Source organism: Larus michahellis, chromosome 11 (assembly GCF_964199755.1).
Source record: "Larus michahellis chromosome 11, bLarMic1.1, whole genome shotgun sequence".
In the NCBI taxonomy this organism is placed as follows: Eukaryota; Metazoa; Chordata; class Aves; order Charadriiformes; family Laridae; genus Larus; species Larus michahellis.
Window position 1 is genome coordinate 6,650,385 of NC_133906.1, and position 14,416 is coordinate 6,664,800.

Below are 14,416 nucleotides of genomic sequence, written 5' to 3' on the forward strand. Positions count from 1 at the left end.
TTCTACATTTGTTTTTCCATTTCCCATATCTGATGGGAGAAAGCATATGCACACACGCAATCCACCACGTTGCATCAAAACAATCCATATTCCTATCTGACAGTGCATTATGTAACCCTGTCTTCAGGTAACATAATTGTAATGGGAAGTGATAAATTCGGAATAAATCACGTATACTGACAAGTGTTTTTGTTCAAATGAAAGTCTAAAGGCACCCTAATACTAGAAGAAACGTTAAAGCTAAAACAGAAATGGCAATTGTACAGAGTATTCTTGCTACTCAAGGATGTCCAGCAGAACTGGACAGCATACAACACACTATTAGTATTATTTCCAAAAGGAAAAAAAAATACAGCTGCATAATTTAAGATTCCCGTGTGGCAGTGTAATATTCAGCCAGGATGAATCATGGCCATAATGGACGGTAACATAAACACAATGCCTTCGTTATTAAACTCTCACTTCAAAGTCATAACACTTCCCATGCAGTAGCAGTACAATTCCTAAATTAGGGGAAAGCATTTGACACTCATTTGTTAAATAACCTGTTTCTGAAATGGAACAACGGGTCAAGATAAACCAATTACTATTTACACCTTTATCCAGCTGTATGACAGCTGTAGTGATAGGTAAAGCACACACTTGCATAAGAGAAAAAGGCTGTTGCAAGTGGAAAACTAATAATTTGCTGCAGCCGCCTCCTTTCTCAGCTTTGCTCTCTGCCATTCTCCATCCTGGCCCCCCAGCCTCCTCCCCAATGCCAAGGAGTTTGAGCAAGGGTGGCAGATTTTCAGAGTTGCACCTAGTAAAGCAATGTATTGCTGAGCTTACTCTCCCCAGAGCCACAAAGGCTGAGAAGAGTTTTGAATTTACTGTAACTGCTACACACTGCCCTGGGCAGGGGGAGTACTGAGCTTTGCCTCTGGAGAAGGCCAAATCCCCATGCGCGGGGCAGGAAAGAGGGAAGGCAAGGAGGACAGGCATTGCTTCGCTTTCCTCCTAGTTTTGGTGTGTGTTTTGAGGAACAGAGTGTAAAATTAAAGAGAAATTGAGAGGTAAAAGCATAAAATGAAGAGAAGGGAGAAAGGAATAGAAAAAACATAGAGATAAGTAGGAAGTGATATGGGAAAAAACCCACATGGAATTAAATACTTGCAGTAGCAAAGAAGCAACAGGATAAGAAAGTTACTCTTCAGTTACTGTTTTATAGGATTCCGTCTACCCAAAGCACAGAAATGAAACAAAATGATTAACAGCCAATGAAGTAAGGAACATTTATAACCATCTATCATTGTAGGAAGTAAATTCAAGTTCACGTAAAAAGAAATATCAAACTTGCTGGCATTTAAAATAAGACAGGGTTAGATTATTTTAAATTAAATTTTAAATGCAGGTGAAATTTATGATTTGTTGTACAGCTGCTGACATTTTTGTTTTTCCCCAGACTCCTGCAGAGGCTAGAAGGCTTTACCTCAAAGAAGAGAGGGAGGACAGGAATCAAATTCCTGCTGAAAAGATGTATACGTAAAAGCATTCAACCTGCAGCATCTCATGGTTCTGATCACAATGTTAGTCTTTAAATCAGTACAGCTCATTGTCAGTAAGGAGAAGATGTGGAATAGGGAGACAAATCACACAGGTACATATGGGGAAGCAGGAAATCTAGCAAAGTAGATTTCTACATGAACTAACAACCCTTCATTAATATTAATGACCAGGATGCAACCACACTACAGTTGACTTCTATCACCGGTTACTCAGTATACTCCTTTATACCAGCACAAAGTTAATTTTAAATGAACAGACTTGAACAGACTTTCTTCTTTGGTAGTGTTTTATACTCACTTTGCATGGATGCGTGATTCAACAGTCATATAGGGAAAAGGACATTAAAGTCACTGCAAAGAGGTCTGATGGTTTTAAATAACATTTTAATTTGAATTATAATAAGGTTAAGAGTGGAATTCTGAAAAGTTCATGACAAGCAATTCCATAAGCCATTACAGCTGTGATCATTTGAACTTAAGGTCAGGGAGATTTTGTTCTAATGATTCAAATTTCATTTTTCTTTAGCATCTGTATGTTTCTTTAAGTCAAAGCATTGCACTTAAACATGTCTCTGACACCTGGGGTGAGGCTCTGAAAGATTACCTCAAGATAACAGCAGAAACACGTACACAAACCCAAAGCATTACCTTTGGAATACATGCAAAAATACATTTGACAAATAATCAAAGACAGAATAAAAATAAGTACACGTGGGCAAGTTTGTCACTGAATTTGCAAGTTGCCTATTCTTCCATCTAAATGCACTCAGTCACAGCTGCAACTGCAGTCACGGCTTTATTCTTGTGCTGCCCTTTCTTTCCTTTAGTCACCCAAATGAACAACTAACTGCGTCACAAAGATTTTGTTTAATAAGAGATCCTCAGCCTTCAATTTTGGAACCAGTCTTCGGAATAATATCCACCTAGTGCAAGTGGATCAGAGAGCACCAAAAGTTTCATACAAACTACTGATTAAAGGATGAATCTTACATGGGTGTTACACCTGAAGCCAGAAGGAAATTTTATCTTTTTTTTTTCTCCCTAACGTAGCCATCCTAAACAGGAAGGTCTGCTTAGGGCAAACTCCATTTCAAGCACCAACCCCATTTCAAGCACTGGCAATCTCTGTTAATCACTCTAAGAGCATCACTGATTTGTTTACTAGTGAAACTGCCACTTGTCAAACTGCACTCAGTACTGTTGTTTACAAGCTGCAGATGTAAATCATGATATAACCATAGCAAGGTGACAGCAACAAAATGTCCAAGCTCCTTTGAGGAGACAAGATGACAGGGAACAGAACAGACCTGCCCAATTGTTAATTCCCTGACACTGAACATAGGTTGCCTATTTTAGACAATATGTTTTCAGTTTTAAATAAAACATGCATCATTGATCTACAAATACAATTGATGGATAGTGCTGAGGAGAACCCACCTCACTTCAGAGTTGTGGGTCACACAATAAAAGCTGTCAAAGGAGGGATAATGTAAGAAGGCATCTGGAGATGCAATTTTTGCCCTGTCTGGTGATTTCATCCGAGTCCACCATGCCCTTTGGCAGGGATAAGATACATTACTATTGTAATAGGGAGTAGACAAGAAAACAAAGATGTCTTTTCTTTCTCTTTGGCTATTCTTCATGAAGGAAAAGTGAACTTAATTTAACTGCAAACATATTGACTTAGATACTTTCTCAAACTCGCATGCTGTGAACCCTTTAATATTTTGCAAGAACACAGACTCCTACCTGAACCAGGTGCACTGCAAAATGGAAAAAGTACAGAGATATGCAGAAGACAACGTAAAACTGGCATGATGATTTTGTCAGGACTAGATAATTAATTGGAAAAAATAGCAATGAACATTCATCTTCACTCAGTAAAATGACCTTCTGTTACCCCTTAAACAGTTTGTTAGTACTTATTATGGCAATAGTTTGATCCAAACCTATTTTTGTAAGTCAAAAAAAATTATAATAAAAAGTTGCTTTCAGTGTATGGGGGCACAGCTGTTTCTGAAACCCAGCTAAGCTGTTGTGACCCCTCTGGGTTCCAACTTGGCCTTCACATAAGATGTACAGCTGAGGAAAAGGGAGAGTGGGAGATAATGACCTTTCAGTCCCCATTATGAACCAGATCCAAAATCTGCAGAGGACAACGGAAGGATTCCTGATATTTTACATTCTCCAAATGTGTTCCAAAGCTTGTTGACTTTCTCTAATTTCTTAAAAGAAGTTACATACATGTGAAATTGAACATAGAAACAAGAATGCTAGGAACTTGGCTTTTCCCCAGTGTTTCATTACTAACTAAAAGTTAGTCTAATTGACCATTCCAACTTTGACTAAAAAAAATACTCAAGTATATTCTTTAAAAACAGCTTACAACTTGCAAATAGTGTCCATCCAGAAACTTGATACCCACATCTGTAGAAAACACAGTCATGAAGCCATAGTATCAGTTCACTTTCTTTCCTTCAGTCCTGTTAAATGTGAGGCTATCAGCAGAAGCAGGCTTAACGCAGATGCTTAAAACTGCACCTAGGTTAGACTGTGGACTACTAAAATCTCCACCCCTTCTTAACTTTCCACAATTGAGGAGAGGGTCAAAAAAGCTAAAGAGGCTTGAGAATCCCTCTGAGGCACCAAAGACAAGCCCAAAATACAGTCTTCACTAGTTTTTTGTTGGTTTCCCCCCCATCATAGGCATGCACTGTAAGTGCTCAGCAAATTTGCAACTCACTTATTACCATGTGTACAGAGCACAGCTATTTCTACATGCACTATAGTAGGGCATATTAACATTTTGTGTACTGAGTGTCTGTCTGGTTACGTACAGACAGAGAACATGCAAAGAACTGGATGGCATGTTTGGTTTTCTTTTCTGCTTAAGTCAACCACCAACAAGAAGACCACTGACATAATAACAGAGATGCGAATGTAAATATTACTGTCTGAAGATCAGATATTCACTTGTTATAATCACTTGTCCCTGGCCAGGTAAAAGTCAGATAGGACTGCATCTCACAGCTCTCTGGTACTGTTAAGATCATGAACTGAATTACTGAGATGAGCATTTGAATCAGGAATAGACATGAAAGAATACATCGTTTCATCAAGTCTTGCAGGGAGAAATGGCTGCCTTCAGAAAATTTTCTTCCACAAAAAGCATGACTAATGCAGCGGGGAGGAAAAACAAAGAACAGACGGCAACCTCAGACTCTCTAAACGGGGGCACCGTGTTGTCATTAATGACTAACACCAGAAAGTGTCTAGAAAAACTGCAACAATAAGCATAAGGGAAACTGAAGCAATAACATCACACTTTAACAGTTATAAAATCTCTCTGACATGCTTGGCAAGGGAGTTTAGTGTGAAGGGACTAGTATATGCAGGAGGTAGTAGCAGCAGAAAAAGAATGAAAAAAACCTCTGCATTCCTTGATTAATCACAAGTGTGTCCCTGAGATGCCTTCAAACATTTGACTACAATAAAAAAAATGACTACCCAATGAAAGAGAATGACACCAACTTCTAAAAGCAAAAACTCAACTAGGCACCATCAAATATGACAAATCTATGGCAATATACTGTATACCAGCCTACATGACGGGATGAAATTAGGGTCTGTCAAAGTCAGTAGATGTCTAGCAGCATTTTGAGACAGATGCAACTTGTGAAGAAATCCTCAACACTATTTGCAATGCTCTCTTGTACCCACAATTTTTTCCAGCAGTTAGTTTGCTGTAACTGGGAATACAGATTGAAAAATAGAAGAAACCTCCATTTGAAGAAGCTGGAAGCCTTTGCTAAAAAATGAGATCTCAAATGCAACACTTGTGTGCTTAAAACATGTATCAATTTGTTAAACATTAACAATAAAACAGATAAATACTGAGCTTTCCATGATCACTGTGCTCTTCTTTCATATGTCATGTCAATTGTTTTCCTTTTTGGGATGCTGATTCTCCATCTAAAAGAAAGTCCTTCTCCACATACACCCATATTTTGTAAAGGCTGTGCTTAAAACACTTCAAGCATCCTTTATTTGCAGCTGCATAATTTTCCATGAAAAAATAGATATTTTGGTTAACTGATGGCTGCATTGAAATGAACCCCAGGACAGACAGACACTGTACCTGACAGATTGCTGCAGGCAAGGCAACACCTAGTTTCTGTTTGCTTTTTTCAGGTAGGTGACCTGACACAAGGAATTCAGGCAAAATTATCAAGAAATTAAGCATTTTTGATGAGACTTCTCCCCCCCCCTTTCTTTTTTTGTTTCTTTTCTGTACTGCAGTTTGCTTGGCAAAGCGTTTTCTGAGGTATGCCCTAAAATTTCTCTGAGCTATTGGGGACTAATTTCCTCAGCCTAATCTCCTCCACAAGATTGTAAAAACTGTAGGATAAAAGGGGAACTGTGGCGATTTACCTACTAATTAGTTGCTCTTATTAAGAGGAGCGAGATAATTGATTTTAGGATGCACTACCCCTTATTAAGACCTAATTTAACTGTATATCAAAGACTAATTAAATGGCATTATTCCATCTCACTGATGAGTTTTGATGCTCGGTGAATAGATTTAGGTGGAAGATGAACACATGGTAATAGATTTGTCTTCACACGGATAGCTAGAAACTAAAAAACTGAGCAAAGGGAATTCTGGATTATCTAAAACTAATACATTTATTGGTATTCCTTCACACTGATATTTTGGAGTGAAAAATTAAAACATTTAAACACCTGCAGAGTATTGCAGGGAAAGGGAAAGACAATTAGGTTCTCACTGTAAACTGTTTATTTAAACATTTAGGTAATTTTCTTTGAGTGAAGAATTGCATTTGTGAAAAGGATATACACTTTCATAGCATATTTCTCTGTTTATTCCCAAGAGTTGTGTAGCTACAACAAATCAAGGAACTACAAATAACAGACACTATTTATTTGTGCCATTTTTCAAAAGTGTTTAGACAAAACAGACAGCACCTCTTTCCACTTTAAGAATTACTTGAATTTCTGATTAGTTGGATACTTTGTGGCATTCCAAGTTTATTTAGTGATGAAAAGAAATAGAGAAATAGAATTATATGCCTCCAGTTCTTCCAAGCAGCTTTCAAGTTAAAATAAATGTAAAATAAGAAAAGACAATGTTGCTTTTGAGCAAAGGAATAGTGGGGACCGAGTTTACCAATAAATTTTGAGGTTTTTGATCCTTCACTTTTCATTTAAATGAACTCATCTGTCCTAAAATAGGTCCTTTAACAATCCAGTGTCTGGTTTAATAAAAAACAACTTACAGTAAATTTGTGTGTGTAAAGCAAATCAATTCAAAGCTTTAATCCCATCAATCTCCCCCCTAAATAAAATGTTTTGTACTCTACAGAATTGCTCTGACAATACAAACTCATCGTTCTACTTAATCTGTTAGGTCATGGCCCCAGGGATTATGATGAGCTGCCTCTCAAAGCCCCAGTGCCCTGCAATACAATGTCTCTTGGATAAATCACAAGATCCTCATGAAAAAAACCCCAATGACTTTGCTACAACTCTGGGGTGTATTTCCTTGTTTCTAACAATTTCTTTCACTGGCAATAAAATAATCTGCACACAGAAGCATCAATCATATTTCACTTTTTCATTCACTTTTGGCCAAGGTATAACAATCCAGCAGCAATAATCTATTTTTTTAGACATCTAAAATAAACATCACCCTGTACTGACTGTAGGGTATTAATTTGAAACTGAAATTTTGCAGGTATAAAGTTTATTCTCTATTATCTGGAGGATATGTACACATTAATTATTCTTTTACTAATGCAAAAGGAAAAAGTAGTACTGTAAAGGGAACAAATATTTATTTCATTATTTGCAGAAATCATATTTATAAACAGATAAGTGAGCAAACTACTTGTGTAAACTATCTCTAAAGAACACAAGGTACAACCAACCTTTCAGCTAAGCTACATGTAGGAGATTTTGGAGCAAAGGATTACAACTCAGAGTTTACTCTTCACTATATAGAAAGTTATGAGGTCTTTACACATGAAGAAAATTATATCCAAATACTTACATATCGCTAGAGAAAACTTCCAATTTTGCAAAAAAGAAGAACTAAAATGCAAATAATCTTTAACATTACAGAAGACTATAATGCTTTCCTTTTTATTTAATGCACATGTCCTTCCCCAATACCAATAAGCTGATGGCTGCATTTAGAAATGCAGGTTTCCACGTCCTTCTGTAGACATTCATGTTCGTGAATGCATATGCACATTCTATGCAAAAATGCTCACAACTGAAGTTGCTGTGCAACTAGGCATCATTTTTATTCATGCTTTTGCCTAACACTCAGTCTCACTATCACAGATATTTGCTAAAATCGTAGGCAAAGAATGGGTACCTTCAATAATTTGCAGTCAAAATGCAGATGTTGTACAGCTACTAATACATCATAACAGGCAAAAAAATGTTGCTCCAAGACCTTTCCTCAAAATCTTCCTGTCCATTTTTTCTCCTAACTTGGTACTTCATTAAAAACTAGCAGGTTATCTTCCCAGTGAAGTCTCTGCACTTATCCTGGACTTAAAAAATAAAAATAAAATATCCCACAACCCTCTGGCACTTCTAGACAACTCTCTATCTCCCTATTTTCTTTATTTGCAGTTTGCTCTTTCAAGATTTCTGCTGGCATTTTCTGATTTAACACCTTGAGAGATTACGGTACCATCATAGTGCTTTCAATGTTCTACTTCAGGCCTCTTCTCTTTATACTTAAAACAGAGACAAGTATTAAGTGAATGCAACCTTTGATCTCCATAAAGTTTCCATACTACTGACATGAAAAGATACCTCACTATTGCACCAGAAAACATTTTATGGAGAAAAGTAAACAGTTTGGAGCCTCCACATTAATGGGATAGCACTGTCTCTTAATGGAGTACTTGTTATAATAATCATTGCAGACTTTGGTACAGGAGTTACAGAGAGATTCTATTTATCAACAACTTTTCTGAAGAAGCCCACTGGCAAAATGGCAAAAAATATTATCAGCGCTCAATACGCAGATACACTGGCAGCCTCCCTTTTCATTTTGTTAAAGACGGCACAAGGATGGATCTGGCATTAAAGATAAGACATTATACTGGAGAGAAGAACAACTATTTCACTAAGATTTTCACTACACTCATCTGATGAAAAGGTTAATCATATGGGGAAGTTAAAATATCAAGTTGGATTTTTTGTTGTTTACTCACAGAGCACCAGGAACATAAGGCGGCTAAATAAAAAACAAAAAAAAACCCACAACTTTTTTTTTCCTCTCCCTTCAGTTAACATTTACAAAAAGGAAAATCTGACAGTATTCAATACCCAAACTTTAGGAACTGTTAAAAAGCACAATACAAATACATAATCAAATCATATATTACTAAAGAAAGAACCAACGCTAAGAACATGCTAAACTGCAAAACAAGTAAACACTAGCTGTCTAATCCAAAACCAGTTTCACACTGATACCCTTTGATGACTTTCCTGCCTAATTCAAATGGAGGTGTTTGATGTATTTAACATCACAGTCCAAGTGAGGTTACAGAGGTCACAAAATATGACACTGACTCTACATATTCCAGATATTCCTGCTAAAAGTCACATCCAGCACATGTGAGAATTTCAAGGCATATCACATTATAATATTAAACAAACAGCTCGGTATTCATGGTGTTTTGCTCTCTTTCTCTTGTATAAGAAATGAACAGAATTTACAAAGTAATCCAAAGTTTTCTCAGAAATAATACTGTGACTATCTCAACACCTGTGCAATGGTCCATGTAAAACTTCAGGAAATTAAACCACTAGCTGATGAATTCTATATAAACAAGTATTCTGGAAGGCCAGCAACAATTTATGGTAATAAGTTAGCTACAATTAGTAATAGAAGCCTTAAAATAGCTGCATCCTCCTGAGATTACTGTATTCTGGAAATGATAAAATATTTTTTTTATAGTGTTAACTAAAATGGTAATAAAAAGCTGATTTAGGATCAAAGACAACCTCAAGATTATAAATACTTGTAGTTGGCTGTGAAGTATTCTCATCAAAATTTCTTGAAAGTGGATGCTCCACACTTCCAGGAGCCAAACAGAAAGAAGATATTTTTTCAAAGACTTATATACAGAAAAAAATGAAAAGGGAAAAAAAGAAAAAAAAAGCTTGGGGGGGGGGGGGGGGGGGGACAGGAATCCAAATGTTCTACCACAGAATCTAAGTGCTGTGAGCTGAAGATTATTATAAAATGGTCTATTTGATGTATCTGGAGAAAAACCCCACAAAACCAAAAAAAGAACCCCAACACCACTAACGAGTAAATATCGATTGCCATTAAGAAGTTAGAATTACTGTAGTAATTCTTTATTCTTTCCATCCAGTGTTTTCTCAAGACACCAGCCATTACAGCAGCTTTGCTTTTTCTTCATTACTGGCAAAATCCTGGTTTATAATCCCTCCATGTACTGACTTCAATATTTGCATTTGTATTTAAATTATTTTCTTCTAATGTACAATAGTTTCCAAAAGACATACTTTACGTTTTTAAAGCAATTCCATAAATATGCAAGTTTTTGAACCTAAATAACTCTGGGATTGAAACGAGGGCATCAATTTCAAACTGAGTTGATGACGTTTAGGGATATTAAAGATGAAAACAAACAATTCCCATGCAGAAGAAAGGTATGAAGTAAGAATTTTGCATAAACCACAGGCTCTTCAATCACCTGAATCTCAAGAAATAAACAGAGAATGTGACTTCCAATTGCTGAAATTTACCTTACGTTTCCTTAAGCGTAATTACCATCTCATGAGAAACTATATTAACACACCTAGTCAATATGCAGTATGCAAAAAATTCCCCTGTGGATCGCTACTATATATTCTAGTCCAGTTTTTTGGGGTATATCCTCTGGATTGCATTCACTTCCTTTTAACACATTTATTATTTAAAAACTACTAGTAGAACTATTTATTCCAATTTGTTGTCCTCTTGAACAATCTGACCAATTCATTCAGGGATTTGAAGGAATTAACATAATTAATACATTTTAAGGGATGACCTATGATACAAAATGTTAAATTTCAAATTGTTTTTCTCCCCTAGTTACCAGTGCTGAATAATTAATGTATGCACAAAACCTGAGTTCACAGCTGAAAAGTGCACTGGAATATTTGAAACCTACTTAGAAACTGATGACCTTTCAGGTGTTGCTGCTAAGAAAGTGAGAGGTCAGATCCAGCAACTTGCTCATGGGTTATGGTGTATTATAAATTCCACAGTCTTTGGGACCACAGAGGTTGGCAATCATCAGGGGAAGGCAACAGTGGGACGTACAATGACAAAATGAAAAAAGTCAGGTGACAGAGGAGGATTATGATTTTCCGTTGTGTTTTAGTGTAACTCTGTGATTCTCTAGGTTTCTGACCATGTCTCCCCCCTAACAAGCAGGTTCATTTCCTCAAAGTTGGCTACTACTAAGATTTCCAGAATAATTACTGTCTAAATTATTCAGTCTTGTGTTTTAGTGTTACTCTGTGATTCTCTAGGTTTCTGACCATGTCTCCCCCCTGACAAGCAGGTTCATTTCCTCAAAGTTGACTACTACTAAGATTTCCAAAACAATTACTGTCTAAATTTTTCAGTCTTCTAACACAATGTTTTGCCTGACTGTACCATATACAGGCTGCATTTTTCATCTGGCAGTTCTACGTAACCTGCAGGTATGAGCAATCCCGTGACCAACTGTAGCTATCACGCTTGTCTCCCCAAAACCAAACACACACGGTGAAATCACAGAAGTAGCATTCCTAGGCGTTACTATGTTGAATCTCAAAGCTCAGAAATAGGTCTTTCAGTACATGTCTGACTTGGAAGTGGAAAGGGAAGCTACAGGCAGATAGAACCCCCCACGTTACCAATTTATATGTGCCATAATCTTCTGCTGACAACATTTTTTTTTTTTTGCTGTGAAAAAGAAGCAGATTGTAAAACACACCACTAAACACCTAGGGAAGAAAAAAAAAAAGTGCTAGGGTAGCAAACAGGAACAGAGAAAAGCCCTCCTCAGTAATTCCTTATAACAGTGAACTGCAAAACAGTGATACATGGTTAGCAACGTACCATCCTGCTGCATGCTAATCTAAACAACACAGTAATAGTAATCAATACAAGTACTTGAAAAGACTCTCAATTACATCCTACATCTTTAATTTTCAACAAGGAGCCAAAGCACTGTGAATAACATACCCATTTTTCTTTTCCCAAATATTAAGACTTCCTCATAAAACAAGCCCAAGAAGAGGGAAGCGGACTGCTGCAAGAGTTTCAGTAGGAACCCAAGAAAACCATGACTACAGCCTGTGCTATAATACAATAGATGCTGTTTATTCTGCAACGCACAAAACTACCACCACATCTCAGGAAGCAGATCAGTAGATTATAAGGACCTTACAGTCATCACAACGTCCTCCCTTCTCAAAAAAAGAATCTCACTTAGTGATTGAGGCATATATATATATATATAGTTTAAGAGTAGTGACAGAAGTTGTAGGTGTATAGACATATACACATATATACATACAGGTGCATGTATTTTTTTATATGTGCACATATAGATGTGTATTCAGATACATTTAAATGTATATATACAGACACAATATTGAGGAGTTGAACACATAAACATTCCACCAGAGCCCCCAATAAGTAACCATTACGCAGGAAAATCTGTTGAAACTCACATAGACAATGAGTTTATACAAACTGCACCAGAACTAGACTCAGAGTTATTTCAAAAGTAAAGTGCACAAGCTCATTAGCATGACACAATGAACATCAAAAATATTCTTAATAGAGAAGTGAACTAAATAGTTGAGTAGATGTGGCATAAAAGTAAAAACAGCTACAGGCACTAATCAAGTTGATTTCTCCAAGAGGACAGAGAGAAAAATTCAAGCAGGATATTGAGATCAGATGACTGCGAAAAAGGAAAAGACAGCACAAGCAGAGAGATGAAACCGAAAAATCTGGCCACCAGCATGCACTGTGGATGTATTATTTAAAAAATTAACCAAAAATAACCAGAACAAAGACTTGTATCGGTATTTAAGAAGGGACTGACAGAGGCTGCTCCTGGTGCTGAGAGGAATAATACAGACTATAGAATTCACAAGCTCTTTGGATGAGCAAGAAACATTTTTCAGAGATTTTGTTTACAATACGCCTGCTGTCATTCGTAACCATTACCTTAGAGCAGACTTTCAGCAGGGGATAAACTCTGAAAACACTTCACAGAGAGGTGTTTGGATTTCTCTGTTGAATCTGAAAAACAGAAAACCACTAGTTAAAGCCATCAGCTTATGACACAGAGGTAGCACTGGCAAAAGTGATAGAAAATATCCATATAAGAAATCTACCCACTGAACAGAGAACGTGCCAAGGAGAGAGCTGGATTAGTGGGTTTATCTCAGAAGTGACAGATTTCTGCATTTCAAAAGTGCCATGTCGGAGTGGGTGATGGAGGGACTTACATGATCAAGAAGAACCTGTGGTTCACCAATAGCCAAGGGTTTTGATTTGATCTAAACTCTGTTGTAAAATCCTGAGATTAACCCCATACAGCCACTTTTCCCCTTTGAATTTCAGGAAGATTTATTTCAGGGAGACTGAACAGCACTGGAAATAAATCTAAATAATGTAACCATATGAAGACAGGTTAGAAAAGAGTGCAAACACAGATGTTTTTAACCTTCCTTCTACACCTCCTCCCTCAGCAAAGGAATAAAAAGCAGATTTGGGTGGCAATAAACTTTGTCACATATGCAGCTGGAAGGCGGCATATTCTTTTCATTTATCATTTAAAGATACATTATCAGGAAGTCATTATATTGCAAAGATCAGATCTCTGCACAAATGTGGTGTAATTGAGCACTGCAGTATGCAAATATTGTAGATCATGAAACAGAAAATGGCTTCCAGTATTGGACTTGTCCTTTTCCTATGTTATGGTGTCAGGTTTAATCCAGTCAGTAAAATTAAGAAAGTTTTCTCAAAACTCAAACAGACTTTGGTGAATTGGAACCTATTTCATTAACTACTGTTAAGCTTTAAAATTAGATAAGTTCGGCCCCTAACTATGATTCTAGCTAGCTTGTGGCTATGATCTGAACGCCATCTCTATCTGACAGAGGGTTACAAACATGAAAGGGGACTACTATCAGAAAAGCAAGTGGTGGAAAAGCAGGCAGTATAGCTTAATCGACATGTCTCAATTCACAGGTCAGTACAGGCTATACTGCTTTTAAGTCAGCACCAATGCTCTAACAGTATTTTTAAGTTGCTTCTTGCAACATCAGCTGCAACATCGGGATCACCATGGATGACAGACTTGCTGCAGGCTAAATTCAAGGAATATGCACAGATCCTGTAACGGTTACAGATACTTCAATATATCATGTCTGTTTTGGCAGGGGATAATATTAGCACTATTGAGATAAGGATACAGTAGTGCTGTGTGAAAATATCTGTATCCCGCCTGCTGGGCTGTGATAAACAGTTGTGTGTTTCACACATTAGGTATGAGTATCAACAGTGTGCGTGCAGGCACTTAAAAGCAGGAGGAAAACACAAATAAGTTTGCAAATTTGATCAAGCTCGCAGTATGCTGGTAGTAGGAACAATTCTGCATAGGTAAATTTGTATTGATTAACTTCTATCTCACTTCATGATATTAAAAGCTCAACTCAACTATTACTGGGTTTAGGTTCTGATTAGGAAATATAAAAATAAAGATATGAAGAGAAGGGGCAGAGAGCAAAAATCCAACACA

The 14,416-nt window shown here is 36.9% G+C and overlaps 1 protein-coding gene across 1 annotated transcript in view; it reads right to left on the bottom strand.

Annotated features, from left to right (window-relative positions):
* TENM2 (teneurin transmembrane protein 2) overlaps positions 1-14,416 on the bottom strand; it is a 1,449,326-nt gene that overhangs the window by 789,392 nt on the left and 645,518 nt on the right. The window contains exon 9 of the mRNA XM_074604292.1: positions 12,835-12,909. The gene's annotated coding sequence lies outside the window, so the exon portion shown is untranslated. The remainder of the gene's footprint in view (positions 1-12,834; positions 12,910-14,416) is intronic.